Source organism: Poecilia reticulata, linkage group LG23 (genome assembly GCF_000633615.1).
Source record: "Poecilia reticulata strain Guanapo linkage group LG23, Guppy_female_1.0+MT, whole genome shotgun sequence".
Taxonomy (NCBI): domain Eukaryota; kingdom Metazoa; phylum Chordata; class Actinopteri; order Cyprinodontiformes; family Poeciliidae; genus Poecilia; species Poecilia reticulata.
In genome coordinates this window covers 9,234,164-9,248,997 of record NC_024353.1, presented here as the reverse complement: position 1 = coordinate 9,248,997, position 14,834 = coordinate 9,234,164, and the positions used below count along the sequence as shown (strand labels likewise).

The following is a 14,834-nucleotide window of genomic DNA, read 5'->3' as shown; positions in this document are numbered from 1 at the left end:
GGGCGATGGCGACGGACGATTGCCGGGCAGAAACAATGGTAATCACTAAACATGAGTCACACCAAGCTTTTCTAACGTATTAAACCACTGGCTCCGCTGCCGGTGCTAAACCCCGTCCTACATAAAAAATGACAGCTGCAGAAAGTGCTACTGTAGAGCCTTTTACAGCAGACTCGGTGAGAGAAACCGTTGTTAAAGGCCGCTAATGGGACAATTATGGGAATGGAAATGCTGCATAGAGAGAAAGAGAGCTGAATTTCTGACCAAATGTTACCTTTTTAGTTTTTCCATCAGCACTACTATTGCACATTTTCTGCAAATGCACTCAAATTTGTCTTTATCAACACTTCAGATTGTCTTTGTAAGCTATTTTCCTGCTACAGCCACAGTAAACCTTAAAGATCGTAGAACAAAGAACCCCATTCACAGATACTGAAGATTCAGAATCAAAACAAGTTTGATGCAGACAATGGGAAAAGTGTTTCGGTTTTTTTCTTTGGTTTTATATTAAAAAAAAACTTTTCATGGAGGCACTCTCATCTGTTTCACTTCAGTGGAGTTGATTACTGTTTTTGTTTATTGGGTTGGAGAAACTCACTCTGCCTGAAGCTAATATCAAATGCAAAACTACATAAAGCTGTATTTATCTAGACTGTGGTCTTGGGTAACACTTTATTTGAAGGGGTGTGAATAAGACTCACATGACACTGTCATAAACATGACATAACATCTGTCATGAACATGAACGAGTCCTTATGAATGTCTTTGACTGTTGTCATGAAGTGTCATTCGGTAAATAATGACACTTTTAATGCAAAGTTGCATTAAAAGTTGCATTAAAAGTCCATTAAAAGGTGCCAGCGTTGCATGATTTTGTAAATGACAATTTAATGCAACGTTGGCACTTTTAATGGTAAAATATTTTCTGGGTAAAGTAAAGTACTGGGAATACTTTACCCAGAAAATTTACCCAGAAAATTTTTTAGTAAATACTGGGAATACTGGGTAATACTTTACTGGGTAAAGTAAAGTATTCTTTACTGAGTAAAGAATACTTTACCCACTATAGTATTCTGGGTAAATACTATACTGAGTATAGTATTTATAGTAAAAGTGGATAAAGTGACTAATGTCCAACATTGATATTACCAAATATAGTTGAACAGAATAACCTCTAACCTGAAATATAAAACTGAAAATGTGATTCAGATCTACTTAAGCTAACAATATTACATATTACATAGTTAGTATAGTGTTATGCTCAGCATTCACACTGTGACCAAAGAACTAGTCATAAATTTAATATAGACAGATGTTATTCCATAGTGTATTTTATACTGAGAATGAACATCACCCAACATGCAGGTTTTGGATTGTGTAAGGAAACCACAGTAACCAGAGAGCCTGCATGTGCACTGGGTTGAAAGACTCCAGAGGGGGTTCAAACCCAAGACCAACAGGTTTAGTTTAATTCCGCTTCTAAAAAGCAGATTAAGAACAAAATTTACTCCCTTGAGTTCATAACCAAATGTTATAACCACTTGATGCCAGTGTGTGCTTTCCCTCTTCAGTTTTATTCCCTTAAACAAATTATTTCATACTCGTATATCACTATCACTCAGCGATAGGATATTAGTTTATTTCTATTGTTAAGTGTGTGTGCCGACCAGATTTCCACTTTTCCCCAGACATTACCTTTTATTAGGACAAAAAGAGACCTATTTCACAAAATGGCTCACTGGGTGCAGGGATAACAGCCCGTATTATCTTGTTAGAAGCATTTCATGGAGGCAGAGTGTAGCATACCTTTCTTTTTCTTTTTGCGCATATTTTCAAATAAAGAATTATGCCTGTTCTTTCACAATTTTCCAAATCACAAAAAGAGAGTTTTGGTCACAGAAGGGCTCATGTGGATTCTACATGTGCAGAAGACCTCACACATGGAGAATAAAGTTTGTATCTATCCAGAGCTTGTCAGATAGATCAGTTATATTTTCCCAGTAAAATTTGAATCCGAGGTCAAGTGTTTTTTTTGTAATTCCTGAAAGTAAAATGCAGAACCATTTTACTAAAACTGGGTTACAATCTTGACCCAAGGTTTGGTGAACCCTACCCAACAGCGTAAATAATTTTTTTGTTTGTTTTTTTGTTACCGTGCTGGGAACCTTCAGCTTAAGCAGATCTAATTTAGTCTGAGGTGAACCGGCACCTGGGCTCCAAACACTTACACCCACAAGTTGGGAATTACAGTTGGCCTTGCGGGGCTAAAATATAAAGATGAATGCATACAAGTGGAGGGAGAGATACAGAGCTCTTTTATTGCCTAATCACACAACACAATAAAGCACAGAGTATGGCGCATAGAGCCTAATATTGTTTGAATCATTCTTTTCATTAGAAGACCCAAAAGTGCCATCAGTTCTCTTCCCTATGGGTGATTTGATGGGTTGTCATGGAAACCCACAAATGCTGAATGTCAAAGTGTTGTCGAATGTTGTGGAAGAAAAGATGTACAATGTTGAAGACATTGTTAGGTACTAGTAAGCGAGGTACTTTGTGGTTAAGTCCAACTTTTATTCTCTTTTTGTCAGGCCTCAATGCGATCGATATCTTGTTTGAGGGTTTCAGGACCTTTCAGGACACTGTTGATAATTAAGACGGGCCCTCTTCAGTTGCTTTTATTCAAACTGAATGTTCTTAATGTTGAATGTTTCTGTTGCATTTAGTTGGACATAATTGTGGCTCAAAAGAAACATAATTTTTCAAAATCAGGACCATGACAATAGACTTCTAACCATAGCTAAATAATATCCTTCTCTACAGGATTTGAAAGCACATCTAAGCACCTGCTACCTGATATTTTTACTGAGCTAAAAGCTGCCACGTTGCTATAAAGAACATATGGGATTAGATTTCGCAGTGGTGGCTGAATTGGACCAAAGGTAAATGGCCAAAAAAGAGTGTGTGTGATTGGTGCTTTACCGTGATAATGCCGCAGAATGGGCTAATAAACTCCCCCACTAGGTAAGCGCAAGTTCGAGTAACGGCTTTTTAAACTGCTTTTTTCACTAGCGTCGGTGGTCAAGCAGGAGTGGGGCACTGCTGAGACTCGTACAGCAAATGCCTCGGAGGCCACACATATAGATAAATATATGCTGTTTATTTTTATGAACATAGTACCGTCTGACCGAACGCAGACCCACATGATGAAATCCAATCCCCCTCGGCTGTCTCTCTTTACTCCTGCTGCTGCAGTCGAGACGTATCAGATTTCATTTGGATCAGATGGCGTATCTATTTCCACAGCGGCCAATGACAACAAGCAGGCTGCCTCCCCTACATCAAACAGCCCCCTCTCCCCCATGACTCCCCCTCCACCAAGTGGCCTACCTACGATTGCCGAAAAAATGCAGCGTTGAGCCCGACCTATTATTTCCAATTTCTTCTTGAGAAAGTTGATCTAATGAGTATTATCGGCAGCTAATGGGAATTATAATTAGTCAGATGCAGCAGATTATCTGCGCATAATTAGCTGTGTCTGTCAGCCCCAATTAGTGCAACAGGAATTAGGAGACTTTGGAGTTTAGCAAGGGAGGTGAGGGAAAGGGGAGAGAGGCAGGGGGAGTGTGGGTGGCTGGGAGAGGCATGCTTTTGGCTCTCGGCTCCGTCGTGTGCCGAGGAAGAGGGGGAAGCGCTACAGAAAGCACGATGGGCAGGAATGACTTTTTTGGCTCGCACAGAGCAAGCGTGCTGATAGAGAAGAGACTTCAGTGGAGATGTGGACATGTGGCAGGGTAGACTAATTTGATTCCCTCAACATGTGCCCATTAGCTGCTGGGGAGATCTGAAAACCGCTCTACAGGATTACTTTTTTAAAATGCTGATCATGGGCAAAGGTTTATTGAGTGAAAATGCCAAACTGTGGCACAGAGCAATATGTTATTCTGCAAAAAAAAAAAATCTGCTCATCTACATGTGACTAAAACATTTCATCCCCCACCACCATTCCAAGAATACTTTATGAATAGATGGGTGAGGAGAACTTCATTTGAAAGGACTAACCCCTGTGAAGAAATTTGCACCCTTCATGCCTTGCCACAGTAGACACATTAAAACCACAAACATAATTGGGTTTTAATATGGATTGTTCCTACCAGCTTTGCACATCTAGAGACTGAAAGTTTTCCACATCCTTTCCTCTCATTCAAACGTCTTGTTTAGTTTTGATCATGAGTTTGAACTCAACCTTGCCTATGTTTGAGGTCTAACAATTCATAACTTTCAGTCTTTTCTACTGTACACTCAGAGTGATAGAAAGTTTGTCATCTGTACCAACCCTTTATGGTCCAGAAAGAGTTTCTGCAAATGTCAGCCCAGTTTTTTTGGGGCCATGTTTGCTGTGCTTTTTAGCAGGAATGGTAATACTGCCACTTCATTAGTGGAGTATAGTGCCCAACAGAAAGAAAATGAAGGTTTTGTTTATTAGCAGAAGAACAAAGCAATGACGAATCTCGTTAAGTATTAGTACAGGCGTGTACTTGTTAGCAAGGTCCAAATGGTCGCCAACACAAGTTGTTTGGGTCAAACATGTCATAACCCATAGTCAGAGTTGATCAACCTTTTGGATTATAATTAACAGAGCTTCTAGAATCATAATGTATTCCATTTAATGACTTGGGATCAGTTTTCAGTTTCTATTGCAGATGTTGAACTGGATTTAGGTCTGTACTATGACAGAATCATTTGAACTCATGGATGTGTTTTGGGCTAAACCATTTAATTGCTGGCTGTTGATCTAGGGTTCTTGTCTTCCTAGCAGATGAACAAGTCTGTTTTAGCCTTTGTTTCAGGATTACCCTGACATATTTAGCTCCATCAATCTTCCCACTGATTCTGACCAGCTTCCCCTCTAGTCTAACAGAGGAAACCCCAAGAAAGAGACTGGTAGTAGGGAGAGTAATTTCCTCTCCTGTACACTAAGGTGTCCTTTTGCACATCCCTCATGTTTCCTTTTGTTACAGCTACATTCAGGCATATGGAAACACATGCTAGTGTGAATGCATGCTTGGTTGTCAGTTGTGTTTTCAGAGCTCGTTTTTCACAGTATTGCTAATTAAATGAACACTAGCAGAAGAACTCATTGCAGAAACAACATGTTCATGGTGGATGCTAATAATATTCTTGCAACAGCCTCAATTACACTAAATAACACTCTGCACATTCATTATTGGCATAAGGGCTTGCAATCAAAATAAAAAAGAACATGGAAAACATATTTAAGGCAATCTTGTGTGGGAGTTTTAAATTGTGCCTTTAACTTCTTGGAAAAACAACCTTTGGTGCAGTGCTAATGATGGCTTGTATGTCAACAGGAATTGAAGATTCAGCTTCAACTTTCTTGTTTTTCTTTCTGTCCGTTGTAACACAACTAACAATATTTTTTATTATTTCTATATATATAGGTATACAATACATTGTGGTACAATCCAAATTTGCCCTTTTCATACCATGTTTTCTACTTGTTTCTCTGCATTTCCACCAACATGACATTGCACCATAAAACGGGCAGTGCTTGCATCGATCCAGTCAATCAATTTTGTTGTACATGTATAATGACACTAAAGGTATTTTATTATTTTCTTAATATATATGTTGGGAAACATTTATTTGCACCCAACAGTAGTTTACCCCTTCATAAATGGCTCGGAGAACACAAAATGATTATAATTTAGTTCTTTCGCACTCAGACTCCACATACAATGTTGATCCTAGAGATTCTAAAAGTAGAATATAAACCAACATTTTGCTTAGCATTCTCCTCTACTGTGGACAGTGTCTTTGACCATAAGTTAGACACTATCTACTTTTAGGATTAGGTGAATTGGTTAGATTATCTCTAGCTATCTTCATAGTTTTGCTGCAGTGTGCTTTAGCTGCTAGCTTCGGCTATCTTCTCTTACTACTCTCCGTTAATACGCTTTCTGCAATAAACTTTGCATTCTCTTTTTTTCTGCCATCAAAAATGTTGCTGGCCTAGTGTATTTTCTTCAGCTGGATTTCCTGTTAACGGCTGTTAACTTTGGTTTTGCCAGTCGTGCGCAAGTGGTGCAATTGTTAGAGATATTTCTGTCATGAACTGCATATACTCTTTGCTTTTCTTTCCCATAGAAAAATACTAATAGCTCTGTGTTTCTAGGGGTTATTAAATCTCCGTCATAACCTTGAGAAGTTTAGTCGCATCTGAGTTCCCCTCTGTAATTCATAAATCACTGTAGGAGCCGCACAGCTGCTAGTTCTCAAAAATCAAGCCAGCAGTCCAGGACTACGAGGAGGAGGATGCGTCATGTGGCATCAACCTCAGCAAAACCCGTAAAATCTGTCTCGGCATAACCATAATCCTGCCTTGAAGTAGTAGGAGCTTATATTCAACTTTGTATATTTCCTGAATGGATCCTTTGGTGAGGCTTTTGCTGCTACTTTTTTAAGCGAGCTCTGGTTCTGCTGGAGGTGTCGTCCTGTTAAAAGAGACGGGTTACAGCTTAGTTATAACTTTAGTGCCATCAGTTGGTCTTCCTGACAACTTTTTAACTGAAAATGTGTGACCTGTGTTTGACTGTATTGCATAATTTCACATGAATTTGTCTATAAATTAAAATAAAGTGGATTAATTTATACTGAATTCAGTTATATGTGACAACACAAACTGAAGTTTTCCTTATGTAAAATTCACTGAAATTACATTTGTTATAAATTGGTGGTGCATAAATAAACTGAAATCCAACAATATTCACCAGAAACCAATAGGAAAGGGTTTGATGACCTCTGTGCAAAGTACACCGAATCCAGAGACCGAAGCCCAAAGTGAGACATTAATAAGCCGCTATTGGTCATGTTTCATCCAGCAGTGGTTCTAAAAGTTATACCTGACTGAATTGTTGGCTTGCTCCGTTTTAACCATTTCTTGCAATATGAACTGCGGATGTTAATTGGACAAGCAAACATCGTTTTTCACGTTGCACAACAATGTGAAGCAACATAAACATAAAAACATAAAATAAAATTTGATTGACGCAGGCTTATATCATTCTCCCCAAGGCGAGAAGATGGTGTTTGCATTGCATGTCTCTAACAACAATGCAACTAAACAAGCTTCTTACATCCTGGTAATATAACACTCATTGCACACTAAGAGAACACAAATTTGTCTGGTGTTCTTGAAGCTAAACAAACCACTTTGCATTGTTTTTAATCAGTCTCATATCACCATACCATCTCCACCGGCGGGCCCTGAGGGAACTGTCTCAATGAACACGTACAGAAAACTACACAGGCGGCTAAATAGCTTTTGATTGAGAATGCATTTGCATAGATTATCTCCATCTATTTGACCAGGCTGTGCGTGTCTGTAAATAGCTGTAGTCAACAGTGAGAGGCAGCCCCACATAAAGTGTTTAACCACTCAAACCAAAGGTGCACACAAACATGGCTAAGATAACATACCTCTCCTGTAAACAAACATCCTTGCGCGGCCATGTTTGTGGACATACAGCATATAGCACAGATGTAGGAGAGATGGATATTGTCTGTGAAGGAGAGCACGCAAAGCTCAACATCTCCCAGAGGAAGTGTTTTGTTTACCATGAATATAGATTATTGCTTCATCTCTTTCTTGTTCATGATCAAATAGTTTTATTTTAATCCTTCAAACACTTACTCACCTTTAGTGAGTTCATGAGTTGTGTGGTATAGATTTAACAACATCTCAGATATTCTCTCTGAGATCTTGGTCCTTATTGTGATTATATGGCATCAGGTGAATATGGAGACAGTTGATGGAGATTGGATGCATAATACAAATCTTCAGTTCCACCATATCCCAATGGTTCTCCATTAGATGGGGATCTGGTGACGGAGGCAGCCATCATACAGTGAACTCATCGTCATGTTCAGGAAAGTAGCCAACATTGTTATTCTTGAATACTCATGGGCTTTGGTGTTTAAATCAAGGTTGACTGGTACCACCTGAACTTCTGATGCAAGTTGGGATGTCGCCATGCTTTCATGTTTTTTTTGTAAAATACTAACTATTATTTGAATGTTGCAGCTCAAAATGAGACTCATTGCACCAGACAATGTTTTCTCCAAACTCTTATTTTGGAAAACTTGTGGGAATTGCAGCCTCAGTTTCCTTTTTGTTTTTGGATAAGATGGACACTGAATGACATCCTCTGCTGCTTGAACCCATCTGCTTGAAAATGTAATCTGCTTTGCATTCTGCCACCATGCACCTTCAAAGTCACTTCAACCCAATTTTCCCTATTCTTTTGATCAACTTGAACATCAGCAATAGGGCTAAGGTATTATTTAAGCTTATGTAGAGGTTAAAGTTAGGAATATACAGCTAATGATAAGGTTATGGGGTAGGTTTAGGACTACCATTAAGTTTAGCATGCACTGGTAAAGGTTAGGTTGCAGGCAAGAGCTAGGCTATAAAAATGAATGCTAGTTAATGCAACATTCTTGTAAAAATAAGATGATATACTATGTGTGTGAATGTATTTAGCTAAAACAAAAACAAATTGTGCTGTGACATTCTGCTGGTAAAGAAATGTTAAAATGTGCCTCTCCAAATTGACTCTTAAATTGTGAAGTCCTTGATTTCTAAAAGCATTTTTATCCACTAGATAACTCCTAGGTCAGAGTTATGTTTTAAAAAGTCTCTTAATAGTCTGGACTGGACTGAAGATGAGTGGAAACAATGACTGCACACTTGGAAAAAATTACAAGACGTTTTTTCTTCCTTGGAACCGACCTATAAATAAAGTAAATGAATGACTGAAAACATCTTCACAACACTGAACTTATTCAATGCAGTAAACCATCAAGACAACGTAAAACTGAACAGATACACCAGAGGCTCTTCAAATCAGCAAAATATTTGCCAGCATTTTAACTGGATTTTAACTAAATGCACTTTATACATTTTCTTTAATGCAGCAACTTTTAAAATGTAATTTCGGGTATTTAAATCTGTAATTGTGTCTGACACATGCCTTTTAGATACGGTTTTCTGTGAAAATGAACACATAATGAGCTTAATTCCTTCTGGCCTTTGCAGCAGATTCTCAAGAACGAGTCTCCAGATACTGTAAAAAGGAAAATTTACATTGGCAGTCACAATGTTTGGGCATTTTGATTGGAGAGGGGGGCTCACTGCGAATCGATTTATGCCTGCAAGGGTGGACGTGGTTCAAGCTGCGCTGAGCCTCCCAGAGTCAGGTGTGTGTCTTCTGGGCAGAATCTGTGGATTAAGGGAGGCCTGAACTTGAAACAGGAAAGGACAGAGCAGTCAATAACACACTGATTAATGATAATGGCATGCAAGCCAGGGGGATAATCTTTCTAAGCTCTTTTTATCTAAGGCACGAATTGACTGAAAACATGGAGGACGGAAAGGAAAACCTACCAATCCCCAGCCACACTGGGGGCTTCCAAACTGGGTAAATGCTTGTTTATGTCTTCAGTTTTTAAAAGATTGATTATAAATTCTTCTGCTGTCGCAGCAAGCCAGAAGTCAGCTTTCATGTGACAATTTTATTCACAAGTTATTTGTGAATATCAGAATATGTATGTGTTTTGATTGGGCAATATCAGGCTGTAAACTATTTTTCCCTGAACCTAATTTTCGTGGAATTGTCTGGCTGCTAATAAATGCATTTATGCACTGCCTCTTCCGGTTACCATCTGGTTGAATATTTCCTTCCCCCGATTGTGCACATTATTCTGCATTTGCATCGTCAATCTGTGCCTCCACCAGTGCCATTTTTCCCTCTGTCACCTTGCTACAGAATATCCTCATAAAGCATCACTTATCATAATAACACCCCAAGCCACCTCCTCCCACTTTGTTTCATCCCCCTTTATTAAATGCTTATTGACAAGGCTGAAAGGGAAATTATGGTTTATCCAGGCCCCCTCTAATCAATCTGTCCCATTTGTGACTCTCTGTGAGGTTCTGCTCAGAAATTTGAGAGGCGCTGATCCCCGCTTAGGCCCCATCCACTTGCCTATAGATTTGCCACAACTCCCATCTAATTTATGCAGTCTCATGGATGCAATTATTCTCTGTGTCCACAGTTGGAAAGAAAAGTAAGGGGTGCTCATGGCATGAACAGGAATTGGATGAAAGTTTGCCTCTTGTTTATCTGAGGGGCTTGTCAACCCTTCGGGATGAATCCCAAATCAACGTCCTTTTGATCCTTTGTTTAATCATTTGGCAAGGTTTCAGACTAGGAAAATTCTGGAAGATATGGAAAAGATTTTGTATATAGGCAGGAAAAAAATCTGATTTTTTTCCAATACTTTGTTACCCATCTCAAAGCTGTGTTCAGAGGTGCAGAAAAAAATACATTCTATGGAAAATCTCAATTTCTAATCCTGGGAATTCAGAAGTGATTCAAAATGCTCAATTGATTGTAATACGCGTTTACAGAGTATACCTCATTGCATTACGTGTCCACTTAGCCATCATAACCATCCGATTTTACAAACTCCATATTTAAAGCCAGATCACTGTTGAAATATGTCCCTTTATTTATAACCTTCTGTTTTCATACAAAATGGGATAGAAGTCAGAAAACCTCATAAACCTGAGCATAGAAAGTATGGAATCAAGTCATGCATTCATGGGCCAACCACTGACTCCACCTATCTCCCTGCCTTCATTCTTGTTTGATTACCCCAACACTTTTATTCACTCCACCCAGACACAAAAGACATCAAGCTGACTGATCAGTGGGCAGCAGCCTAGCCAAAGCTGATCAATGAGGCCTTGGGAGGATGGATAGAAGAGAGAGGCAAGGTGGGGGGTATTAAGGTGTGCGGACAGGTAGGCTGACAGACGCACAATCAGTAGCCCAATCAATGGGAACTTTTGCTGAGCTCAGATAAGAGGGTGCCGCTCGTGCCAGGTTCACTTCCAGACACTCATTGTGACAGCAGCTTTTGTTTCCTACCTTCGTGAACTTAATAGTTCTCAAAAAGAACAGTAGAAAAGGGAAAAACACACAGTATTGTACAGGAAACAAAAGAGATTCTGTCTGATTGATTTGCTTACCTTGGCAGAGGCTCTTCAAAACTCTTGTTCATGGTTGTTTGTGCAAGATCTGCTAATGCAGCATGATAAATACTTTCCTCTACAATGGAACTGGGCATATGAGGGGAGTATTAAGAAGAGCCATTGATTGATTTTAAAAGGTTTCTTCAGCAAAAGTGCAAACAGTGTTGATTTAATAAATTGGAAAACGGTGAAGGCAAATCCACTTGTTATGTTTGAAGACGTTTCTAAGAAAGTTTCATGAAATAGTGGAATATACTTGTATCTTGTAGAGTAGTAACTCTATCATTTTTGTCATCTCAAAGATGTTGGTCCCCACTATCCTTCCAGTTTTTAATGTGTTAGACACTTCTTAACCCATTTTTAGTAGTAAATGTTTTCTCTGCTTGATGTATACCAATGATTTGACCCTTCTCAAACAGACTGGCATCTTTTCCACATGGGATGTGTCTTTCAACATGGTTAAGAAATGAGAAGCAACTCTTTGAGATTAAATAACTTGTTGCCGGCTGAAACATAATCACCCATTCAGTAATTATCCATTAGGAGGGTTTAACTAATTTGCTTAGTTAAATCCAGGTGGCAACTTTTGCTTTTTTGACCAGGCAGTTTATTATACACAGCATTAAGCATAGACATGAAAAGGAAATCGCTGCTTTGGTTCAGCTTAACAGAAATCAGTGGACAAACACTCGATAACCAACGAATTGCACTTTTTTAGGCAACATTCTCTGCTGCTTGGGCTTAAACAGATGTGCCAGGTGTTGCTCCCCTCCAAAGTTGTGATAGATTTCTTGATCGTCTAAAGGAAGACTCTACTTTATCACTATCCTTCAAATGAGAGAAACACAATTTCATTTTACTGTACATTTTGCTACCTATTAAATGACAACTTAGAATCTGATCATAATCATGCATGAAGCAATTTAAATCTATTTTCTTTTGTTAAAAGCTGCACTAATGAGTATTTTGGGATCAGTGATACCTAAAATTAGTGTGAAATCCTCAGTGCAGATGATTTTGTTTCCCATCGTTTGGCTTTTTCACTCTGGCTTCTCTCAGTTAAACAACTTGCTGTCTGCAGCTGTTTACAGGGGAAAATGTCCAATAAATCTACAGTGAATCTACAGTAAGCACACCAGTATATAGTGCTACACATCATAGGGAGTATGGAAAATCTGTTTTAGCATAATCTTATTGTTTTATCCTTCTGAGAACTCTGTCTAGGATAAGCTTGTGTTTTATTTAGAAAGCTGCTCTGTGTGCCCTGTCCTGTCTTTTGTTTCTCTGCCTTTATGTGTAGCTGTGTTGTTGTGGTCAGCTGGTTGTCAAGTGAGCTCTTTGTGTGTCTCGATTAGCCTTTGTTCCTCTGTCTTCTGTGTGGCAGTGGTACTCCTTTCTCTTCATTGAAGTAATTTTTGCAAGACAACAGTACCAAAGGTTGACCAAACATGAGATTGATGGTATATCCAGCTGTAGGGAGGGAAACGCCATATATGAATTATTAGACAAAACATTTGCAGAACTTGGTTGAAAATGCAAGACTCTCGATTTCTTTATATCCAAGCCATTTGTTGGGACATTGCTCTCCTATTTCTTATTTTGTTTCACCTGGAACAAATTACTGAATGGCTTAGCAACAAAATACGTTAAAGACTTGTTATTGTTTTATCAACCTTCCAGACCACTCAGGTCTTCTGGTTCTTGTCTTCTCTGCATCCTCAAAACAAAACACGGTGAAGCAGCATTTTATTTTTAAGCACCAAAACTTCCAGAAAACTGCAAAACTGCTAAAACAGAGTTTAAATCTAGGCTAGAACCCCATTTGTTTAGAGTTGCCTCATATTAAAAACAGCTGATATATTTGATGTGTGACGATGATTATTCTTGATGGTCTTGATGATGGCATATGGCACAATTTAAGGTTTATTGCTTGTTTCATATAAATCACCTTCATCTGTTGCTAAATGTTCTAAACAAAATACACTTGACTAAAAAATGTATTCTGGTGTTAAACACGTTTCTTTTTATGACCCACCGCTGTCTGTTTCACAAATGGACTAGAGAAGGCCACTTACCTAACTTCAGACTCTGATCAAAACCCTAACACTTAACCATGATGTTTGTAAAGACAAACCACAAACAGAAGCTGTCAAACTGATTTTTTTTTCTTATTCCTTTGCAGCTGAAAAATAGGAAGAGTTCAGTCTGTTGGGACTTGAGAGTGGAGAGCTCAGTGTAAGACTTAGTCTACAGCTAGATATTGGCACAGCACCAATCCCCTTACACAGTGTTTTTCCTTAAACACAACAGACCTGGTATATTCATTCTCCTGCTGCTGGTTAAGAAGTAATTGGACTTGAATCTACCACAGCGTTTCTCTGCATGGAGTTTGCGTGTTCTCAGCATCCATTGATTGTAAATGGGTAATCCGGCAACTTCCCTAAGGTATGAGTGTGTGCTGTTTATTATGCAAGTCCCTGTGTGTCCTTCCCATTTCATACGTCTGAATATTGACATGAACCACTCTGACTGTGCATAAGAACAAGGATTAGATGGATGGGTCACTCTTCATCTGTTGTGTGTTTGGCGCCAACTTTTTAACCAAAGTGATATTGTAGGATAATTTGCTGTTTTTATGCTCATCCATTATGTCACTGGAAAGTCTCAACACAACTCTGACCCTCAGAACGCTTGCCGCTGAATGTTCCCCATTTATAACTCAAAGTTTACTAAAGCTTATGATTTGTTAGGTGCTAGCCAATGCTTTAAAGAGTAGTTACAGAGAATACTACCCATTCACCAGGAGGCAATGCAAACTCTACAATAATGGGCTTTGACCAGGACACTGAACCTATTTGCTGCAAGGCAACAGTGCTAAGTGCTCCACCATGCAACACCAAACAAAAGTTTTTATGTTTAATCTGTGAAAAGTAATCGACCCTAACCCTTTCTGCTGTACAGAGTATGCCATTTTAGAAATTTACAGCTAATTTCTAATTTTAGATAAAGCAACATTCAGTTAATACTTCTTCAGGGCTAAATCAGCTATCTAAAATAGTTTTGATCTCTATAGTACAGCCTGTTGGCTAGTGGTCACAGGAAAATGTTAAATCAACGAAAGACATTTATAGAGCTACACTCTCAGTAATTGCCATCCTCATGGTGTGATGGCGACATTATTAGAATCCCACTTTTCTTTTTAATCACAGGAGGTTTAACCTTCTCTCCCTCTTGCCTTGCCACTCTGGAGTTCAGACCGGCCATCACAGAGACACACACACTGTGCAGACTGTTGGAGGAGATTGTTTAAAAGTAAGAGGAACTACCTTGTATTTCAATTTTCTTAATTCCCAGAAATTTGCAGAAAAAACATTGACTTTTTTTGAGTCTTCAAGGCACAAGTCTATGCAGTTTCTCTGTGAAAATTCACTCCTCACACTGGCAGCATGATCACATCAACTATGACATTTCCAGAAGATGTTTGTACCCCTCAGTAAAAGTGCACAAACCGTACATGGATGTATATGTTTGCCTTTTTTATTTACTTGTTGAAACAGTCGGCTTGCAATGAGAGGACAGGGACATTAAATGAAAGGGATTTTCAAGCCAATTTACCACTCCAGCATACCTGGACGGCGTCCAAGCCGAGCCCGCTTGTCCACCTCCACTGTGTGGTGAAATCTCAACACAACTTGAGAGTAAAGTGGCCACGAGC

The 14,834-nt window shown here is 39.0% G+C and overlaps 1 long non-coding RNA gene across 2 annotated transcripts in view; it reads left to right on the top strand.

Moving 5' to 3' along the window:
* The window catches only part of LOC103459518 (uncharacterized), a 34,702-nt gene extending 20,070 nt beyond the window's left edge, over positions 1-14,632 (top strand). Inside the window, exons 3-4 of one of the 2 annotated variants that reach the window (XR_532762.1) lie at positions 13,302-13,564; positions 14,329-14,632. This is a non-coding gene — a long non-coding RNA (uncharacterized LOC103459518). Of the gene's footprint in view, positions 1-13,301 lie in introns of both variants that reach the window. The other variant, XR_532761.1, reaches the window with a different exon arrangement.
* Positions 14,633-14,834: the final 202 nt, after the last annotated feature.